This window comes from Hyla sarda, chromosome 4 (genome assembly GCF_029499605.1).
Source record: "Hyla sarda isolate aHylSar1 chromosome 4, aHylSar1.hap1, whole genome shotgun sequence".
Lineage (NCBI taxonomy): Eukaryota > Metazoa > Chordata > Amphibia > Anura > Hylidae > Hyla > Hyla sarda.
The window spans coordinates 121,417,297-121,438,589 of record NC_079192.1 but is presented as its reverse complement, the minus strand read 5'-3'; positions in this window follow the sequence as shown (position 1 = coordinate 121,438,589).

The following is a 21,293-nucleotide window of genomic DNA, read 5'->3' as shown; positions in this document are numbered from 1 at the left end:
AGGGGTGTGGAAATTAAAAAAAGAAACTACTTGTCCAAGGGACTAAAGTGGAACACAATCTACTTGTTCCTCAAGAAAATCCACTTGTCCTGGTAGATGAAATAATTTCAACCAAAATAGTACGATCCCCCCCCCCCCCCCCCCCCCCCACACACTAGACCACCAGGGATGGATATAAGATCCCTTTAGCCATGGCGATCGCAGCATGCCAGGCTATTAGTGGCGGGAGAGCTGTAGCTAGCTCCTTTTACCCCCGAGGCAAGCCCCCCCCCCCCCATCTGACCCCTATAACTCCAATTTTTCTATATACAGGGATGTATGAGTGTAATCTTATGTGCCGTGATCTGTAGTTTTTATCGGAACCATTTATTATCAGAACTTTTATTAGGAAAGGGGCTTATTCACATATATACGCACTTTTTAAAATATTTTAATCACTATTTTTGTGTGGGTGTTGCAGCATGTTGCACTGTACAGTATTACAGTTAAGGTTATTGTGTAACATGCTGGGAGTTGTAGTTTTGGTTTGTGTCAGCTGCAGAGCCATAGGCTGTGTCAGGGAATACTGGGAATTGCAGTTAGTAACTACAACACCCAGCATGCCCTGATGCAGCCTATGGCTCTGTAGCTGACCCGAACCAAAACTACAACTCCCAGCATGTTACACTTTATAGTTCTACAGTTTAGGTTATGGTGCAACATGCTAGAATTTGTAGTTTTGGTTCGGGCGTGTTTGCGTGCATCCGTGGGGCTCTTAGTCGTCGGGTGAGTATGAAGGGGGTGGGATTCTGGGGGTGCAATTTAGTGCGGGTGGCCAGAAGCCACTGAAAATAAATAAAATTAGATAGCACAACTGGCGGCAGCACTTGTCAGTCCGCCCCTGTACAAAACATACATGTATACACATATCAAACATAAACATATACATTCACCGGCCACTGCCCCCTATATTATACATTACATACATACATCATACATACAGACACATCATACATACACCGGCCACTGCCCCCTATATTATACATTACATACATACATCATACATACAGACACATCATACATACATACACCCGCCGCTGCCCCCCATCATACATTACATACACACACACCACACATACAGACAAACACACATCACACATACACTCACACCATACACATACACACATCATACATACACCCGCCGCTGCCCCCCCCCCCCCATCATACATCACATACACACATACACAGACACCATACACACATCATATATACACAGACATCATACACACATCATATATACACAGACACAATACACACATCATATACACACAGACACCTACACACATCATATATACACAGACATCATACACACATCATATATACACAGACATCATACACACATCATATATACACAGACACCATACACACATCATATATACACAGACATCATACACACATCATATATACACAGACATCATACACACATCATATATACACAGACATCATACACACATCATATATACACAGACATCATATATACACAAACATCATACACACATCATATATACACAGACATCATACACACATCATACATACACAGACATCATACACACATCATATATACACAGACATCATACACCCATCATATATACACAGACATCATACACACATCATATACACACAGATATCACACACATCATATATACACAGACATCATACACACATCATATATACACAGACATCATACACACATCATATATACACAGACATCATACACACATCATATATACACATCATACATACACCCCCCCCCCCAATCATACATTACATACATATACAACCACCCTTCCTGCCGCCTGCATGCTCGGCCTCCTCATCTGAGCTTCACACACCCCGCTCTACATTACACAAGAAGCAGGGAGGGGGAGAGCGAAGACGAACACAGCTCGGTACACAGCTCCATCCCCCGTACACAGCTCCATCCCCTCCCCCACACACAGCTCCATCCCCCTCCCCCCCACACACTTCCATCCCCCCCCCCTCCCCCTGCTCTGTCTCCCCAGGACCTAATCTACCACGGGGAGGCTGCAAGTTTGCATGGGGAAAACACAGAGCAGGGGGGAGAGAGTACGTACTGCACGGGGCTGGGGAGGATTTCTGTGTGAAGAAGGACAGACTGCACTGCACGGGGCTGGTTCGGAAATCTCACCTCACACTGGGGGGGAGGGGGTTGGGATTCTCTGAGCAGCGGCCCCCGGCTACTGAAATCAGCTAGGGCCACCGCCCCCTCCATAAACCCTGAGCGCAGGTGTGAGGTGGAGACTTGCATGGGCTCCTGCGCCTCACACCGGCATTATAGAAAAATTAGGGGGAAGTCAGGCTGTCCCTGCTTGCCCGACACAGGGCTAAATCTATAAAAAAAATCACCTGCCCGGCGCCCAAAACTACTTGTCCCGGGCGTCAAGCGATAGGAGTTCCACATCCCTGATATATCTGATATATATATATATATATCTTTTTCCAATAAATACCCCATTATATCCAACAATGACTACCATTTGGCTCCTCCCCCTTTGTGGCCCCACCCTCATGCAGCCACACCCCTGGCCAAAGTGGGCTGCTCAGTCTAAAATGCCCGGGCCTATTTTTGTTCCCAGTAAGGCCCTGCCATAGGGCCTCACAATTGAAAAGATTAAAGATATTTTTTAACATTTAAATTGAAGATTTCAAATACATGAAGCTAAAAAGTTTTATTTAATGTGCCAGAAGCATGAGGAGACCTCATGGCGGTACAGTGACGCAGCCTGGAGGTGGCACCAGCATAATCTGGCAGAATGACACAGCCTGGAATTGGCAGCAGCAAGAGGAGACCATATAGTGGCTGAATGACACAGTCTGGAGCTGGCATCAGCATGAGGAAAACATATGCTTGCAGTATGAGACAGCCTGGAGCTGGCTTTAGCATGAGGACAACATATGGTGGCAGAATGAGATAGCCTAGAGGCGGCATCAGCATGAGGAGAACATATGGTGGCAGAATGAGAGGTGGCATCAGCAGCATCAGGAATCCTGAAAGTGACCCGGTGGGGCGGTGGGTGGCAATACCAGTACCCGGTGTTGAAGGTGGGTGAAGAAAGGAGAACTTGGCATCAGAGGTACAGGGGTACAGGGGAAGTTTTTACCTCCAACGTATGGTCCATTGAAACCGGTGGAGGTAAAAACTTCCCCTGTAAGGCCCTACTCTCGCACTATTAATTCCCTTCTTGGCAAGTGTTACTCGTCTTAAAAAGGGTGGCCAAGTCTAGCGGACCTCACCTCCATTGTGGCCTAGCAAGGTCAGCAGCTGGCCCAGTTGACCGCTATGATGCAACAGCTCCTGCCTGCTCAGCAACAGCCTGCTCCTCCGTCTGCACCTGCTGCATCACCTCCGCCTGCAGTTGCCACTGGATCCAGAATCCGTTTGTCCCTACCAGACAAATACGACGGAGATCCTAAACTATGCCGAGGGTTCCTGTCACAGTGCTCTCTTCACCTCGAGCTACTGTCGGACCAGTTTCCGTCTGAGTGAGCCAAGGTAGCCTTCATCCTCAGTCTACTCTCCGGGAGGGCCCATCTTGAGAAAGAAAAAGCTCGTCCTAAACGCTGCCCTCGTCTGATTCCTGTGTTCCAGCGTCCACCTCTACCTGTCTCTGGGTCTTCCGCTGTGGAGGCCATGCAGGTGGACTGGTCTCGCCTGACCCCGCAAGAAGCCGCCGTAGAGATGAGAATCTGTGTTTGTACTGCGCCAGTACCGAGCACTTCCTTAGAGACTGTCCTCTTTGTCCTCCACGTTCGGGAAGTGCTTGCACCTAGTGGATGTGGGAGAGGCATTAATAGGTGTGGATTCTTCCTCTCCGCGTCTCATTATATCCGTGCAGTTGTTCCTTTCGTCCAAGTCCTTCTTCTCTGCTGCTGCCTTCTTGGATTCTGGTTCAGCCGGCAACTTCATCCACGCCTCCTTGGTCGACAAGTATCAAATTCCTATAACCCGTCTGCCCAAGCCGTTCCTTATTTCTACGGTCAACGGGGAGAGACTCTCTGCTACGGTACAATACCGCACCCAGACCCTGCGGATGGATATTGGGATATTCCATACCGAGACTCTGGAGTTTGTTGTTCTTCCCTTCTGTTCTTCCGAACTCCTGCTGGGTTTACCGTGGTTGCAACGCCATTGTCCTGTCTTGAATTGGTCCACTGGAGAGATTCTGCGTTGGGGTTCCTCCTGCTCTGACCGGTGCATCAAGCCTGCACCTACCAAACGGGTCCCGCCAGTGCCTCCGCCACCAGGTCTCCTCAAGCCTTATCATCATTTTGCGGACGTCTTCTGTAAGAAGCAAGCGGAGACTCTTCCTCCTCACAGGCCTTATGATTGTCTAATTGACCTGATACCGGGCTCTACTCCACCTCGGGGCAGAATTTATCCTCTCTCCCCTCTAGAGACTCAGGCTATGTCGGACTATGCACGTGAGTATTTACAGAGAGGCTTGATTAGGAAGTCTGGAGCCGTTTTTTTTCTTCGTGTCTAAAAAGTATGGTTCCCTCCGTCCCTTCATCGATTATAGAGGACTCAATAAAATTACCATTAAAAAACGATACCCTCTGCCTCTAATCTCTGAGCTGTTTGACCGTTTCAGAGGAGCCAAAATTTTCACCAAGTTGGATCTCCGCAGGGCCTACAATTTGATCCGCATTTGAAAAGGGGACGAGTGGAAGACCGCTTTTAACACCAGGGACGGTCACTTTGAGTACTTAGTGATGCCTTTTGGACTTTGTAACGCACCTGCGGTCTTCCAGGAGATCGTTAACGATATCTTCCGGGACCTTCTCTACACTTGTGTTGTAGTATATCTGGATGATATCCTTATTTTTTCATCCAATCTGGATCTACATCGAGTTCATGTCCGACAAGTTCTCACCCGACTCAGAAGTAACCGCCTCTATGCCAAAATTGAGAATTGTCTGTTTGAGCGTACCTCCTTGCCATTCCTGGGGTATATCATCTCTGCCCAAGGTCTGCAAATGGATCCTGCCAAGCTATCTGCAGTTCTGGACTGGCCACGCCCCTCTGGTCTCCGAGCCATACAGAGATTCCTGGGCTTTGCCAATTACTACAGACAGTTTATTTCTCATTATTCCACCCTGGTGGCTCCTCTTGTGGCTTTGACTAGAAAGGGTGCAAATCCCAAGACCTGGCCTCCTCACGCTGAAGAGGCCTTTCAGTCCCTGAAATCCACCTTTGCATCTGCACCTATTCTTTCCCGGCCAGATTCTTCCAATCCATTCTATCTTGAAGTGGATGCATCCTCGGTGGGAGCTGGAGCCGTATTAACTCAGAAGTCTTCTAGGGGCAAGACCATAACTTGTGGCTTCTTCTCTAAAACCTTTTCTTCCGCCGAGAAGAATTACGCTATTGGGGACAGAGAACTGTTGGCAATTAAATTGGCCTTGGAGGAGTGGAGACATCTTCTCGAGGGTGCTCCTCACCCTGTGACCATTTTCTCGGACCATAAGAACCTAGTCTACCTCCAGTCTGCTCAGAGACTAAATCCCTGCCAAGCCCGTTGGTTCATCTTCTTCGCCCGCTTCAATTTCCAGATTCACTTCCGTCCCGCTGCCAAGAACATGGTGGGTGACGTAACCACTCCTCAACACATTATCCCACCAGAATGTCTCATCTCGTTGGCTCCTGTGGACTTGTGGCTTCTTCCTTCGGGTAAGACCTATGTCCCTCCTCATCAGAGGTTGCAAGTTCTCAAGTGGGGTCACGCTTCCCTCTTTGCCAGTCATCCTGGAATTAAGAAGTCTCTTCAATTAATTTCTCAAAGATATTGGTGGCCTTCGCTAGAGAGAGACGTCACAGAATTCATCCAGTCCTGTGCGATCTGTGCCCGTGACAAGACTCCTCGTCAGAAACCTGCGGGTCTTCTTCTGCCTCTTCCTGTTCCAGAGACTCCTTGGTCACACATCGCCATGGATTTTACCACTGATCTTCCCTCCTCCCATGGTATGACAGTCATTTGGGTTGTGGTTGACCGATTTTCGAAGATGGCTCACTAGGTGTCCCTGCCTGGTCTTCCGTCCGCACCTCTGTTGGCCAAACAGTTTTTTCTACACATCTTCCGCCTCCACGGTCTTCCCAGACACATCGTCTCTGACCGTGGGGTGCAGTTCGTTTCCAAGTTTTGGAGGGCTCTCTGTAGCCAACTCGGAGTCAAGCTGGATTTTTCTTCCTCGTATCACCCTCAGTCCAATGGCCAAGTAGAATGGGTGAACCAGACTCTGGGAGATTATCTATTATCCCTTCAGAGTCAAGAGCCGCATTAATCCGGTGTCCTACCAGCTCCATCTTCCTCCCTCCCTCAGAATTCATAACTCTTTCCATGTCTCCCTTTCCAAACCTGCTATCTTTAAATCGCTTCTCTCCTAAACTTCTTTCTCCCGCCCCTGTCACTGGTACCTCAGATATTTTTACAGTTAAAGAAATCCTAGCCACCAAGCTCGTTCGGGGGAAAAGATTTTTTTTGGTCCTGAAGAGAGGTCTTGGGAGCCTGAAAATAACATCTTGGACCGCAGTCTTATCCTCAACTTTCTTGATGCCAAAAAGAGAGGGAGACCTAAGGGGAGGACTGGAGCACCCGCTGCTTCAGCCCTCCGTTCCGGTGTCCCGGCGTCTCTCGGTCAGGCGCACTGACCGGGAGCGCGGGTCCCACTGTGGCAGAGATGCGGCTAGTGTGGCGGCTGGTCCCCGCTCACGCGCCACGTCCCTGTTCGCCTTACATGCTTCCCGCGCGGCACTCTTCTCTCCTGTACTCCGGCGCACGTGGCCCCGCTTTCTAGGGCGCGCGCGCGCCGGCTTCAGTAAATTTAAAGGGCCAGCGTAACGGTAATTGGTGCGCTGGTTCCTCACCTCCCACTGTGTCCTTCCCATAAAAGGCACCTGCCCCTTCCTGCCCTTGCCGAATCTTTGTGCCTTGTGCCTCTGAGAAAGCGTTCCCTACTGTGATTGTTGCCTAGCCAGTTGCCGAACCCGTTGCTACCGTATACTCGCCTGTGAACCCTTGCTGCCTGCCCTGACCTCTGCTACGTCTTGCCTGCTCCCTGTGTACCACGCTATATCAACTGCCAGTGAGGTCGAGTTGTTACTGGGGGATACGACCTGGTAGTTACCGCCACAGCAAGTCCATCCCGCTTTGCGGCGGGCTCTGGTGAAGACCAGTAACTGCTAAGAACCGGTCCTCCAGTACAACCCGTGCCATCGCCTCTCTGGTCTAGAGGATCCACAACCTATCCTGCCGGTACGCGACAGTGGGCATGCTGGGATTTGTAGTTTTGCAACATCTGGAGGGCCCCAGTTTGGAGATCACTGTGCAGTGGTCTCTAAACTGTGGCCCTCCAGATGTTGCATAACTACAACTCCCAGCATGCACGAACAGCAAACTGCTGTCTTGGCATGCTGGGAGTTGTGGTTACATGCCTCCAGCTGTTGCATAACTACAACTCCAAGCATGCAAAACTACAATTCCCAGCATGCACTGACAGACCGTGCATGCTGGGAGTTGTAATTTTGTAACAGCTAGAGGCACACTGGTGGGGAAGCACTGAGTTTGTCTGTTACCTAACTCGGTGTTTCCTCAACACTGTGCCTCCAGCTGTGGCAAAACTACAACTGTAGTACATGCTGAGAGTTCTAGCTTTGCAACAACTGGAGAGTTTAGGCCTCAAATGCACATGACTAGTGTTGCTCGTGAATATTCGCAATGCGAATTTTATTCGCGAATATCGCATATTCGCGAATTCGCGAATATTCGCGAATATAGCAATATATATTCGTAATTATGAATATTAATTTATTTTATTTTTTTCACAGTAAACATCACAATGATCACCCCTCTCTGCTTCCAGCTTGTGGGGTGTAAAGAAGGCTCTAATACTACTGTGTGAGACTGGCGTGCGAATTGTCGCATATGCGAAAATTTACATATGCTAATTTTCGCATATGCGAATTTTCGCTTATGCTCGTTTTGGTTTATGCTAATTTCCGCATATGCGAATTTTCGCATATGCGAAAATAAAACGTGAATATTACGAATATGCGAATTTAGCGAATATATGACGAATATTCGTCCATATATTCGCAAAATATTGCGAATTCGAATATGGCCTATGCTGCTCAACACTACACATGACGCTCTATCACTTCAGAGCCCTGTCGTATTTCAAGGCAACAGTTTAGTGCCACATATGGGGTATTTCCGTACTTGGGAGAAACTGTGTAACAAATTTTGAAGACTTTTTCTCCTTTTACCCCTTATGAAATGGAAAAGTTGGGGTCTATATCAGCCTGTTAGTGTAAGAAAATAAAAAAATGTACACTAACATGCAGGTGTTGTCCCATACTTTTCATTTTCACAAGAGGTAAAAGGGAAAAAAACTACCCCAAAACTTGCAACATATGTAGGTGTAAAATGCTCTGCGGAAACTACAGAACAGAACATTTTGGAAACTCCACCCTTCACGGAACGTAACAATGGATATAGTGAGCCTTAACACCCCACAGGTGTTTCATTAACTTGTTCTGGATGCCGGACGTATGCATACACCCTGCATCCCAAGTCCTTAAGGACGTGGGGCGTATGCATACGCCCGGGGGAATTCCGGTCCCCGCCGCTAGCCGGTTGGGGACCGGACCGGAATGCCTACTGAAATCATTCAGCAGGCATCCGGGCACATCGCCCAGAGGGGTCCTGAGACCCCCCCCCCCCCCCATGTCAGCGATCGCAGAAAATCGCATGTCAATTCAGACATGCGATTTTCTGCTATTCCGGGCTGATCGGGTCTCTGGTGACCCGATCGTCGGGAAAATAGCGATGATCGGAGCTGTCAGTGACAGCTGGAGACTGCTGGATCCTGGCTCAGGTAGAGAAACTACGGTGGGGGGGATTGAAAGTGAAAGTAAAGTGATCTTTACTGTGGAAACCACTAGGAAGGCCAAACTGCAACTCCCAGCATGCCCAGAAAGCCAAAGGTTGTCTGGGCATGCTGGGAGTTGTAGTTTTGCAACATCTGGAGGGTCACAGTTTGGAGACCACTGTTACAGTGGTGCCCAAACGGTAGCCCTCCAGATATTGCAAAACTACAACTCTAAGCATGCCTGGACTGACCAGGCATGCTGGGAGTTGTAGTTCTGTAACATCTGTCCCTTCAGATTTATCAATTTTCATGACATTTTTGAAAATTGCTGCTCTACTTTGAAGCCCTCTAATTTTTTCAAAAAGCAAAAATATGTCCATTTTATGATGCCAACATAAAGTGGACATATTGTATTTGTGAATAAAAATAAAATTTATTGGGAATATCCATTTTCCTTACAAGTAGAGAGCTTCAAAGTTAGAAAAAATGCTAAATTTTCAAAATTTTCTTGAAATTTGGGGATTTTTCACCAAAAAAGGATGCAAATAATGGCGAAAATTTACCACCAAAATAAAGTAGAATATGTCACGAAAAAACAATCTCAGAATATTCGGTAAAAGCGTTTTCGCGTTATTAATTCGTAAAGCGACGGCGGTCAGAATGCGAAAAAGGGCTCAGTCCTTAAGGTGAAAAAGGGCTACGTCCTTAAGGGGTTAAAGTTGGATGAAAATGAAAATGTTTATTTATTTTCACAAAAATGTTGGTGTTACCCCAAATTTTTTATTTTCACAAGTGGTAATAGGAGAAAAAGACCCCAAAAAATTGTAACCCCATTTCTTCTGTGTATGGAAATACCCCATATGTGGATGTAAAGTACTCTGAGGGCAAACTACAATACTCAGAAGAGAAGGAGTGCCATTGGGTTTTTGGAAAGAGAATTTGGCTGGAATTTAAGGTCATGCGTGTTTACAAAGCCCCCATGGTGCCAGAACAGTGCCCTAAAGTCCTTGACAAAGCCACTGCTGTGGCAAAACGTCAGACGGGTGTATGCGTCTTTAGATTTTAATAATCTGCCACAGTTCTCAGCAAAGGAGTTTAGGTATGGACTGCAGCCATACCACTCAATAATAAATACAATTGCAGCAAAGTTGCTTTATCACAATAATAGAGGCACAATGAGAACTGTGTGATAGACAATTTTAATATTTTTTTCAGGCAATAAATGTATATTTTAAATACAAGGTGGATGATAGTATGTGGAATTAATCTTCCATTCACTGGTCCCATTTTCCCTGATAATGGGTCCTCTGTCTCGCCATCCTCATAACCCTCTAGCTCCTCTGGCTGCTCCTGCACCTCCTCTCCTATCAGATGATTAGAAAAACCGCCCATTTCGTGAAACCTTAACTGTGCTCCACTGTGCCCCTCCTCTTCCAGTTCAGCCCCCACAGGGCTTATGTGGCCGTGAGATGTAGGCGCCAGGTCTCCAGTGCCCTGACCAGCTATCGTTTCCAACACGTGTTGTAGTACGTTTCAATAAGTTTTTATTGAAGTTTTCAAACAAATAACAGGTAATCTCATACAAAGCAAGGAGAATAATGGACATAGAATAATGCACATCTCATAAAGTACAGAGGTTCACCTTCATAGGTCGTGTAAGCATGTACAATCAACAAAGCAATAATAAAAAAGATAGATCTGAAACATGACAGCTAAGGTTTGTACCATACTCCTGTATTGCAATGTAGTCGCTACGGAGACGCTGCTCTGTTGTGCCCGGCGGGGATGCGATCTGCCTGGCGGGACGTGCCCGTCCGCGGATCGCATCCCATCCCACTCACCTGTCCCGATCTCCTGCTGGGTCCCGGTGCGCGGCCCCGCTCTCTAGGGCGCACGCGCCGGGGCTCTCAGATTTAAAGGGCCAGCGCACCGCTAATTGGTGCCTGGCCCAATCAGTCTATTAGCTCCATCTGTTCCATGTGCTTAAAAGTCTGCTTCCCCTTCCGTTCCCTGCCGGATCTTGTTGTTTATGCACTTGAGAAAGCTTTCCTGTGTTTCCCAGTCCTGTGTACCTGACCTTGCTTTTACCATTGACAACGAACCTCTGCCGCCTGCCCTGACCTTCTGCTACGTCCAACCTCGCCTCTGTCTCATCCCTTTGTACCGCGCCTGCCTCAGCTGTCAGGGAGGTTGAGTCGTTACCAGGGGAAACGACCTGGGGGTTAACTGCCGCTGCAAATCCATCCAGCTTTGCGGTGGGCTCTGGTGAAGACCAGTAACCCCTTAGACTCCGTTCCCTTGGTACGGCCCACGTCATCACCTCCCTGACACAGGGGATCCACTACCCCTGCATACCCTACACTCTGGTTTGGTGCCTGACAGTAGATCCGGCCATGGATCCCGCTAAGGTACCACTGCCAAGTATCGCAGACCTCACCACTGTGGTCGCACATCAAGGACAACAGCTGACGGCCATGCTTCAGCAACTCCTGTCTTCTCAGCAACAGCCTTCACCGTCAACTCCAGCTCATCCTCCTCAGCGAGGCACCTCTTCCAGGCTCCGATTGTCTCTGCCAGACAAGTTTGATGGGAACTCTAAACTATGCCGTGGGTTCCTGTCCCAGTGTTCTTTGCATCTTGAGATGATGTCGGATCAGTTCCCCACCGAAAGGTCTAAGGTGGCGTTCGTGGTCAGTCTGCTCTCAGGAAAGGCCCTGGCCTCGGCCACACCACTTTGAGACCGCAACGATCCTGCCACAGCCTCCGTCCAGTCATTCTTCGCTGAAGTACGCAGCGTCTTTGAGGAGCCAGCCTGGGTTTTCTCAGCCGAGACGGCTCTACTGAACCTAGTCCAAGGAAGCTCCTCTGTCGGCGAATACGCCATTCAGTTTCGCACCCTTGCCTCGGAGCTTGCCTCGAACAATGAGGCCCTCTGCGCGACCTTCAAGGCTTATCCAGTCACATCAAAGATGTTCTGGCCGCACGAGAAATTCCTGCTTCCCTGTCTGATCTCATCCATTTGGCTACCCGTATTGACTTACGTTTCTCAGAAAGACGCAAGGAGCTCCACCAGGAAAAGAACTCTGTTCGCTCCAGGCAGTCCCCTCGTTTGGCACCTCTCTTCCAGTGTCCTTTTCAATCTATTCCTGTGCCTTCCGCCGAGGAGGCTATGCAAGTGGATCGGTCTCGCCTGACCCAACAATAGAGGACTCGCCGCCGAAACGAGAATTTGTGCCTGTACTGTGCTGGTACCGAACATTTCCTAAAGGACTGTCCTATCCGCCCTCCGCGTCAGGAGAAACGCACGCACCTAGTTCACGTGGGAGAACCGACACTTGGTGTGAATTCTGCCTCTCCATGTCTGACTGTACCTGTGCGGATTTCTCCTTCCGCCAACTCCTCCTTCTCAGCAGTGGCCTTCTTGGACTCTGGTTCTGCAGGAAACTTTATCTTGGCCTCTCTCGGTAATAGGTTCAGCATTCCAGTAACCTGTCTCATCAAGCCGCTCTTCATCTCTTCAGTAAACGGAGAGAAATTGGTCTGCACTGTGCGCTACCGTACTGAACCCCTGCCCATGAGCATTGGACTTCATCATGAAAAAATTGAATTTTTTCGTCCTGCCTAACTGCACCTCTGAAGTTCTTCTTGGCTTGCCGTGGCTCCAGCGTCATGCTCCTACCCTCGACTGGACCACCGGGGAGATCAAAAGTTGGGGTCCTTCTTGTCACAAGCGATATCTCAAGTCTGCTTCCACTAGTAAAGCCCCCGCGGCTTCTTCTTTGCCGGGTCTTCCCAAGGCTTACCAGGACTATTCTGATGTATTCTGCAAAAAGCAAGCAGAGGTCTTACCTCCACATAGACCTTATGATTGCCCTATTGACCTTCTTCCAGGTACCACTCCGCCCCGCAGCCGGATTTACCCTCTTTCAGCCCCAGAGACTCAAGCCATGATGGAGTACATCCAGAAAAACTTAAAGAGGGGTTATATTCGGAAATCCTCATCCCCTGCTGGAGCGGGGTTCTTCTTTGTTTCTAAAAAGGATGGATCCTTAAGCCCATATATAGACTACCGCGGTTTAAACAAGATTACCATCAAAAACCGCTATCCCCTGCCTTTGATCTCCGAACTCTTTGACTGTCTACGAGGAGCAAATATCTTCACCAAACTGGATCTAAGGGGCGTGTATAATCTCATTCGCATCCGTAAAGGTGATGAGTGGAAAACCGCTTTCAATACCAGAGATGGACATTTTGAATATCTAGTCATGCCCTTTGGACTCTGCAACGCCCCTGCAGTCTTCCAAGACTTTGTTAATGAGATCTTTCGGGACTTATTGTATACTTGTGTTGTAGTCTACTTGGATGACATCTTGATTTTTTCCTCTAACTTAGTGGAACACCATCGTCATGTCCGTCAAGTGCTCCAAAGACTCAGTGAAAACCACCTATACACAAAATTTGAAAAATGTCTCTTTGAATGCAACAGTCTTCCTTTCCTAGGTTATCTATTCTCTGGCCAAGGGCTTCAAATGGATCCAGATAAACTGTCGGCGGTTTTGGATTGGCCACGCCCTTCTGGACTCCGTGCTATCCAACGCTTCCTGGGATTCACCAACTATTATCGACAGTTTATTCCCCACTTCTCCACCATTGTGGCTCCTATTGTGGCTCTGACTAAGAAGAATGCTAATCCAAAGTCTTGGCCTCCACAAGCGGATGAGGCCTTCAAACATCTCAAAGCTGCCTTCGCCTCTGCACTCAGTTGGAGCTGGAGCCATTCTTCTACAAAAAGATGCTACTGGACGGAACATTACTTGTGGTTTTTTCTCAGAGACTTTCTCTCCGGCAGAAAAGAACTACTCTATTGGAGATCATGAACTACTGGCCATCACCTTAGCACTCGAGGAGTGGAGACATCTTTTGGAGGGTTCCAAACACCTCATTGTCATTTACACTGACCACAAGAATTTGTCTTACCTCCAGTCCGCTCAGCGTTTGAATCCTCGTCAGGCTAGATGGTCGTTGTTTTTTGCCCGCTTCAACTTCGAGATACACTTCCGTCCCGCTGACAAGAATGTCAGAGCTGATGCTCTATCTCGTTCTTCTGATGCCTCCGAGTCTGAAGCCCCTCTACAGCATATTATACCACCTGAGTGCCTGGTCTCCTCTGCTCCAGCTTCACTGGGGCAAACCCCCCCCTGGAAAGACTTTTGTTCCTCCACGCCTTCGCCTCAGGATCCTCAAATGGGGGCATTCTTCTCCCCTGGCTGGTCATGCTGGCATTAAAAAATCCATTCAGCTAATCTCCCGTCTGTATTGGTGGCCTACGCTGGAGAGTGACGTTACTGATTTTGTTTGGGCTTGTACAGTTTGTGCCCGGGATAAAACTCCTCGCCAGAAGCCTGATGGACTCCTCCATCCTTTGCCCGTCCCTGAGCAACCATGGACCCAAATTGCCATGGATTTTATTACAAATCTTCCTGATTCATATGGTAACACAGTCATTTGGGTGGTCGTTGATCGTTTCTCCAAGATGGCCCACTTTGTTCCTCTGCCAGGTCTTCCTTCCGCACCTCAGTTGGCTAAACATTTTTTCCTCCAAATTTTTCGCCTCCACGGACTTCCCACGCATATTGTTTCTGACAGAGGCGTGCAATTTGTTTCTAAATTCTGGAGGGCTCTCTGCACCCAGTTGAAGATTAAACAAAATTTTTCCTCTGCTTACCATCCACAATCTAATGGACAAGTGGAAAGAGTGAACCAGGTTTTGGGCGATTATCTTCGGCACTTTGTTTCTTCTCGCCAAGATAATTGGGTCAACCTCTTGCCCTGGGCTGAATTCTCTGATAATTGAAAAAATTCTGAGTCCTCCGCTAAATCTCCGTTTTTTGTGGTGTACGGCCGTCACTCTCTTCCCCCCCTCCCGTTGCCCACTTCTTCTGGTGTTCCTGCTGTGGATGAGCTGACTCAGGATTTCCCCTCCATCTGGTGTGACACCATTGATTCTCTCCAATTGACTTCCTCCCGGATGAAGAAACATGCTGACAAGAGCAGAAGGGCTCCTCCCGTTTTTTCTTCGGGTGACAGAGTATGGCTCTCCGCCAAATATATTAGTTTCCAGGTCCCGAGCTACAAGTTGGGTCCGCGGTTCTTAGGCCCGTTCAAAGTCCTAAGACAGATTAACCCTGTGTCCTATCAGCTCCACCTTCCTCCCTCTCTCCGCATTCCTAACTCTTTTCATGTCTCGTTACTTAAACCTGTTGTCCTTAATCGTTTTTCTCCTAAGGTTCCTGTTCCTGTTCCTGTCCCCTGTTCCTCTTATGTCTTCTCTGTCAAACAGATCCTCGCCTCCAAGGTGGTCAGAGGTAAAAAAAAATTTTGGGTGGATTGGGAGAATTGCGGTCTTGAGGAGGGATCCTGGGAGCCTGAAGCCAACATCTTAGACAAGGTCCTCATTGCCAGGTTTCTTGGCTCCAAAAAGAGGGGGAGACCAAAGGGGGGGGGTACTGTTATGCCGAGCGCTCCGGGTTCTCCTCCTCCTCCGGAGCGCTCGCGGCGTCTTCTGCCCTGCAGCGCCCCGGTCAGCAGCGAAGACGCTGCTCTGTTGTGCCCGGCGGGGATGCGATCCGCCTGGCGGGACGTGCCCGTCCGCGGATCGCATCCCGTCCCATTCACATGTCCCGATCTCCTGCTGGGTCCCGGTGTGCGCGGCCCCACTCTCTAGGGCGCACGCGCACCGGGGCTTTCAGATTTAAAGGGCCAGTGCACCGCTAATTGGTGCCTGGTCCAATCAGTCTATTAGCTCCATTTGTTCCATGTGCTTAAAAGTCTGCTTCCCCTTCCGTTCCCTGCCGGATCTTGTTGTTTATGCACTTGAGAAAGCGTTCCTGTGTTTCCCAGTTCTGTGTACCTGACCTTGCTTTTACCATTGACAACGAACCTCTGCCACCTGCCCTGACCTTCTGCTACGTCCGACCTCGCCTCTGTCTCATCCCTTTGTACCATGCCTGCCTTAGCTGTCAGGGAGGTTGAGTCCATCCTGCTTTGCGGCGGGCTCTGGTGAAGACCAGTAACCCCTTAAACTCCGTTCCCTTGGTACGGCCAACTTCATCACCTCCCTGACACAGGGGATCCACTACCCCTGCATACCCTGCACTCCGGTTCGGTGCCTGAATAGAACTAAGGGTAAAGAACAAAGGTAGACCAAAAGTTAACTCTACTGGTTCCCATACATATATTCACTAGTAGCCAAATATCCACAAACATGTCTGGTAATGCTCCAGCACTAAAAAGAAATGATATAGTCTAGCATGAAAGTGATCGTACCCTCATACTGTTCCCCGCAGCCCAAATCCTCTCATGCAATCGGACTCTATCCCTCCCCACCGCCCAGATGCCCTCCATATTTTGTACATGTTGTATAAGGGAGGTCAGTTCAGTAATATCAGGAACCGTGTGTTGTTTCCAGTATGGTGTAAGGACCAATTTAGCTTGTACTAGAATTTTGCACACCAACGGGCGGAATGTCGGCAACAGTGTATGAAGGTCTATCAAGAGTAAGGCCATTTGAGGAGTGAGCTGGACATCAATTGCAAGCCCACAATAAATGGAGCAGCGTGCCTTTCTCTAAACACCCTCTCCAACACAGGTCAGAACATTGTGGATACATCATCCGCAGGCGCCCTGGGGTATAATACCACCTGAGTTGCGTTTTTACTACAGTTTCTATTTGGGAAGTGGATTTTAGAAAAGCGTAGGTATGTCTGAAGGCTTTGGCCCATTGGTCTAAGGTGAAAACACTATGCAGTTCCAGTTCCCACGCCTTCATGTAACTAGTCAATTCTAAGTCCCCATGTTCTGCTAGAGCCTCATATATAGTGTTGAGCGGCATAGGCCATATTCGAATTCGCGAATATTCGCGAATATATGGACGAATATTCGTCATATATTCGCGAATATTCGCATATTCGTTATATTCTCGCTTTATTTTCGCATATGCGATTATTCGCGTATACGAAAATTAACATATGCGAAAATTAACATATACAAAATTAGCATACGCGAATTTTCACATATGCGAAAATTAGCATATGCTAATTTTCGCATATGCGAATTTTCGCGCGCCAGTCTCACACAGTAGTATTACAGCCTTCTTTACACCACACAAGCTGGAAGCAGAGAGGGATGATCACTGTGATGTGTACTGTGAAGAAAAAAAAAAGAAAAAAACGAAAATTCGTAATTACGAATATATAGCGCTATATTCGCGAAATTCGCGAAATTCGCGAATATGCGATATTCGCGAATAATATTCGAATTGCGAATATTCGCGAGCAACACTACTCATATATTGGTTTAAGACCCCTACGCCTGCAAGACAAGTAGTGCAGCAAGTCAGGGCATAAAGCGGGAGTAGGTGGAGAGCAAGAGGTCAAAAAGTGTTTTATCCTCAGATAGGGAAAAAGTTGGTTAGGAGGAAGACAGAAGGTAAAAGTAAGAGTAGGGAAGGACACAGGGGAGTCCTCATCATATAGTTGGAAAAGGGATGTTATTCCGCTATTGACCCATGTAGAAATGTCCAGGTCGGAGATTCCCAGCTGTAACAGGGAGGTCGGGGCCTCTAAACTAGAACGCGCCGAAGGGGAGGTACATATACTATGCCTGTAGGCCCAACTAAGTAGACCTGCCCAAGTAAAAGGGGAGGCCCTATCTGGGATGGGCAGCCTCCAACCCTGTAAGAACAACAAGCTGCGAGGATCTACAACCGAAATGTAGTAGCATTCAATTTGAACCCAAGGAGTAGTTACATTTCTATCCGAGAAGGGTCTCAACAATGATATTAACGTAGCTGTATGAAACCTGCGTAGGTCAGGGACCCCTAAACCCCCCACCCTCTGATGTTTGGTGACCACTGAGTACACAACTCTAGGAAGACGACAGCACATACATACTGTGACAGTAGCTTATGTATAGAATGAAAAAAGGATAGAGGAGGTTTAATCGTCAAAATGCGAAATAGATATAGAAGCTTCAGGAGCGTGTTCATTTTGAAGGCAGCTATTCGTCTCAACCACAAGATTTCCACCTTGCTCATGGCTGCTAGATCCCTTTCGACCACGGCCAAGAAAGGAAAATAGTTCATGACATATAATTTACTAATGGTTGGTGTCAACGTGATCCCCAGGTACTTAATACCCGAGGTCTGCCAATCCAGTGGGAAGCGGGACTTGAGATTCGCTAAGGTGGGGGTTGGAATGTTAAGGGGCAATACCTGGGACTTTAATGCGTTAAGCTTGTAATACGAAATTGAGCTAAAATTAGTTAGAAGGGACAGTGCGGCTGGGAAGGAGATAGTAGGATTCGACATAGATAAAATAATGTTGTCCGCGTAAAGCGAGATGACATGCTCTACTGGGCCTACCCATATGCCTGATATGGCTTCCGACTCCCTAATCACCTGCGCCAACGACTCCAAGGAGATAATAAAGAGAAGGGTAGACAGAGACAGGCGAAAGGGATCTGAAAGAGTGCCGTTAGAGTAGATCCTAACCGAGGGACAGGAATGAAGCGCTCTCATCGCGCTAAGTATCGGACCTGCAAATCCCATCCTGTCCAGCACTGAGAAGGTATAGGTCCAATACAAGTGATCAAACGCCTTTTCGGTGTCTAAGGCCACCATCAGCGCTGGAGAGTTAGTTAAATTGACAGAATGATTGAGATTTAGGACTCTACAAGAATTGTCAGACGAATGGCGGCCCCTTACAAACCCAGTCTGGTCGCCCTTAATTAGAGACGGTAACACTTCAGCCAATCTAGCTGCCAGTAATTTTGCATAAATTTTAAGATCACAATTCAGCAAAGAAATCGGCCAGAAATTTTGTGGAACCTCTGACTCCTTCCCAGCCTTAGGTAGGGTAATAATGAGTGAGAGCATCTACAAATTTCTTGTAATATTCATTGGTCAGTCCATCTGGACCGGGTTACTTACCCCCGGGGAGGGAGTTGAGGGGTAGAGGAGAGAGAAGGCTGAGGGGTAGAGGAGTCATCATGCAGGTTGTAAAGATTTAGGATTAGTCAGCTTCCCCTTCCTTTCCAAATCCCACAAGTATGGGATAGTGGATTTACAATGTTTAGCTTTGAGCCTGGAGGCCAAAAGTTTCCCCGCCTTGTCCGATTCCATGTAAAATGAGGCTCTAAGCTTCCTGGCTTTCTTCTCATATTCAACAAATAGCAACTCTCGCAGTTTAATTCTCAACTCCCTCAGTTTATCTACGCTAGTTGGAGAAGGAGATTGTTGAATAACTACGGTAATTCCATCTGTTTAATCTCAGATAACAGTATATTCATATTCTTTTCCCTTTCTCTCTTAACTGTAGCTCCCAGCTTAATAAAAGACCCTCTGATGAAAGCTTTGTGAGTGTTCCAAATAGAATTAACATTGGAGGGATCAGTTGCGTGTACCTGAAAAAAATTCCGTCAAACCTTTGAGTGAAGTAGCATGATATGTAGAGTGGTTAAGCAAGAAAAGGTTTACTCGCCAGAGATATGTAAGGGGGAGGCAGTCCTGTTCCCTGATCGACAAGGTGATAGGAGTATGATCTGACCAGGTTTTCAGTTCAATGGAAGAGGAGGCTGTATCTAGCAGGACCGCTCTGTCTACTAAGAACATATCCAGTCTGGCATAGCTATTATGGGCTGAAGAGTGGTGGGAATATTCCCTCTCGGAGGGGTGCATAGCTCGCCAAACATCATAGAATGCAAAGGTAGAAAAAACTTCCTGAAGGTCAGTGGAGCGGATATGTGATCCCGGTGTGCAGTCCCATTACTTATGTGTCACTGCATTAAAATCTCCACAAATAACTACACGCCCCTTCCCCATCCCTTCCACTCTACGGAAAACCTGACGGATGAAACGCAATTGCCCACGATTCGGGGCATATAGCACGACCAGGGTGTATAGAATATTATTAAGATAAGCAACCACTATAATAAAACGACCCTTCAGGTCAGTGTATGAGTCCAACAGCTGGAACGCTACAGTGCCCTTAACAGCTATCATCACCCCACAAACCTTCTTCGGGGCATGAGCTTGAAAGACATGAGGAAAAAATCTGTTCCTTATTCTATGGGCGTCTGCCTCTAATAAGTGCATTTCCTGGGCACATAGGATGTCACACTTTAACTTCTTAGCCTCCCTCCACATGGAGTCCCACTTCTGCGGGCAGTTTAGCCCATTGACATTAATAGAGGTAAGTGTTAGTATCATTATGTTACATTATAACATTAACAGGATGGGATCTACATGTGCGATATGGCATGGAGAAGGTGGTCTACCTAAAACAAAACAACATGAAAGAAAAAACAAAAACAAAAGCAAGGTAAAGTTAATGAACAGTTCAGGAATTAGGAAAGCCTGCAACATTAGCAGATTATGCCAGGTGGGATGGGAACACAGTCCACTCACGACAGAGTAGTCACTCAACCAGGCCGAAACCACCATCCATAGAACCTCAAGTATTGGATCCCACCACCTGCCATTCATCCTGGACACGAGCAGGAGCTCTTCTGTTGGGAGCAGAATCCTTGGGGGGAGGCAGGTTCCATTTCAGCAACAGCCGAGAACCCTCCTCGAGGGTACGGACAACATGCATAACAATGTCTCTCTGTATAAGGAGACGTACAGGGAACCCCCACCTGTACAAGATATTTTTCTCTCGCAGTACTGCGGTAATAGGCGCAAGGAGGCGTCTTTGTTGAAGAGTCGTAGCAGACAGATCCGTAAATAGAAGGACACTACAAAACTTTTCAGGCAGGGAAATAGATTTCATGGCAGCCGCCATCAGCTCTTCCTTGACGTGAAAGTAGTGAATCCTGGCAAGGACTTCCCATGGCACCTCCTTAGACAGGTGCTTCGGTCTGTGCCCTGTGGGCCCTATCAATAATCATATCAATAGAGGTGCAGTGAGGGAGGACAACCTGAATAAAATCTTATAGATATTGCTTTAGCGCAGAGGGTGTCACAGTCTCTGGAATACCACACAACTTGATATGGTTTCTGCGCGACCGGTCCTCTAGGTCCTCCAGCTCATAATGCGCATCAACTAATTCCTTATGTGAGGACACCAATTCCCCCATCTTTGTCTCCACATGCAAAACTCTGGACTGCACTTCAGCTAAATCAATGTGCACCGGATTACGGAGGTGTACAACATCACAATGAATAGATTGGTGCAGCGCCAAGAGCATGTTCTTTAATGTCAGTTCAGTCACTGGAGCATTTGATGAGGGCTGATTAGCTAAGCATTCCGCTACGGCAAAGGGAGAGTCACTCACCGTATCATCGGGAGGTAGGTCTTCATCTCCCT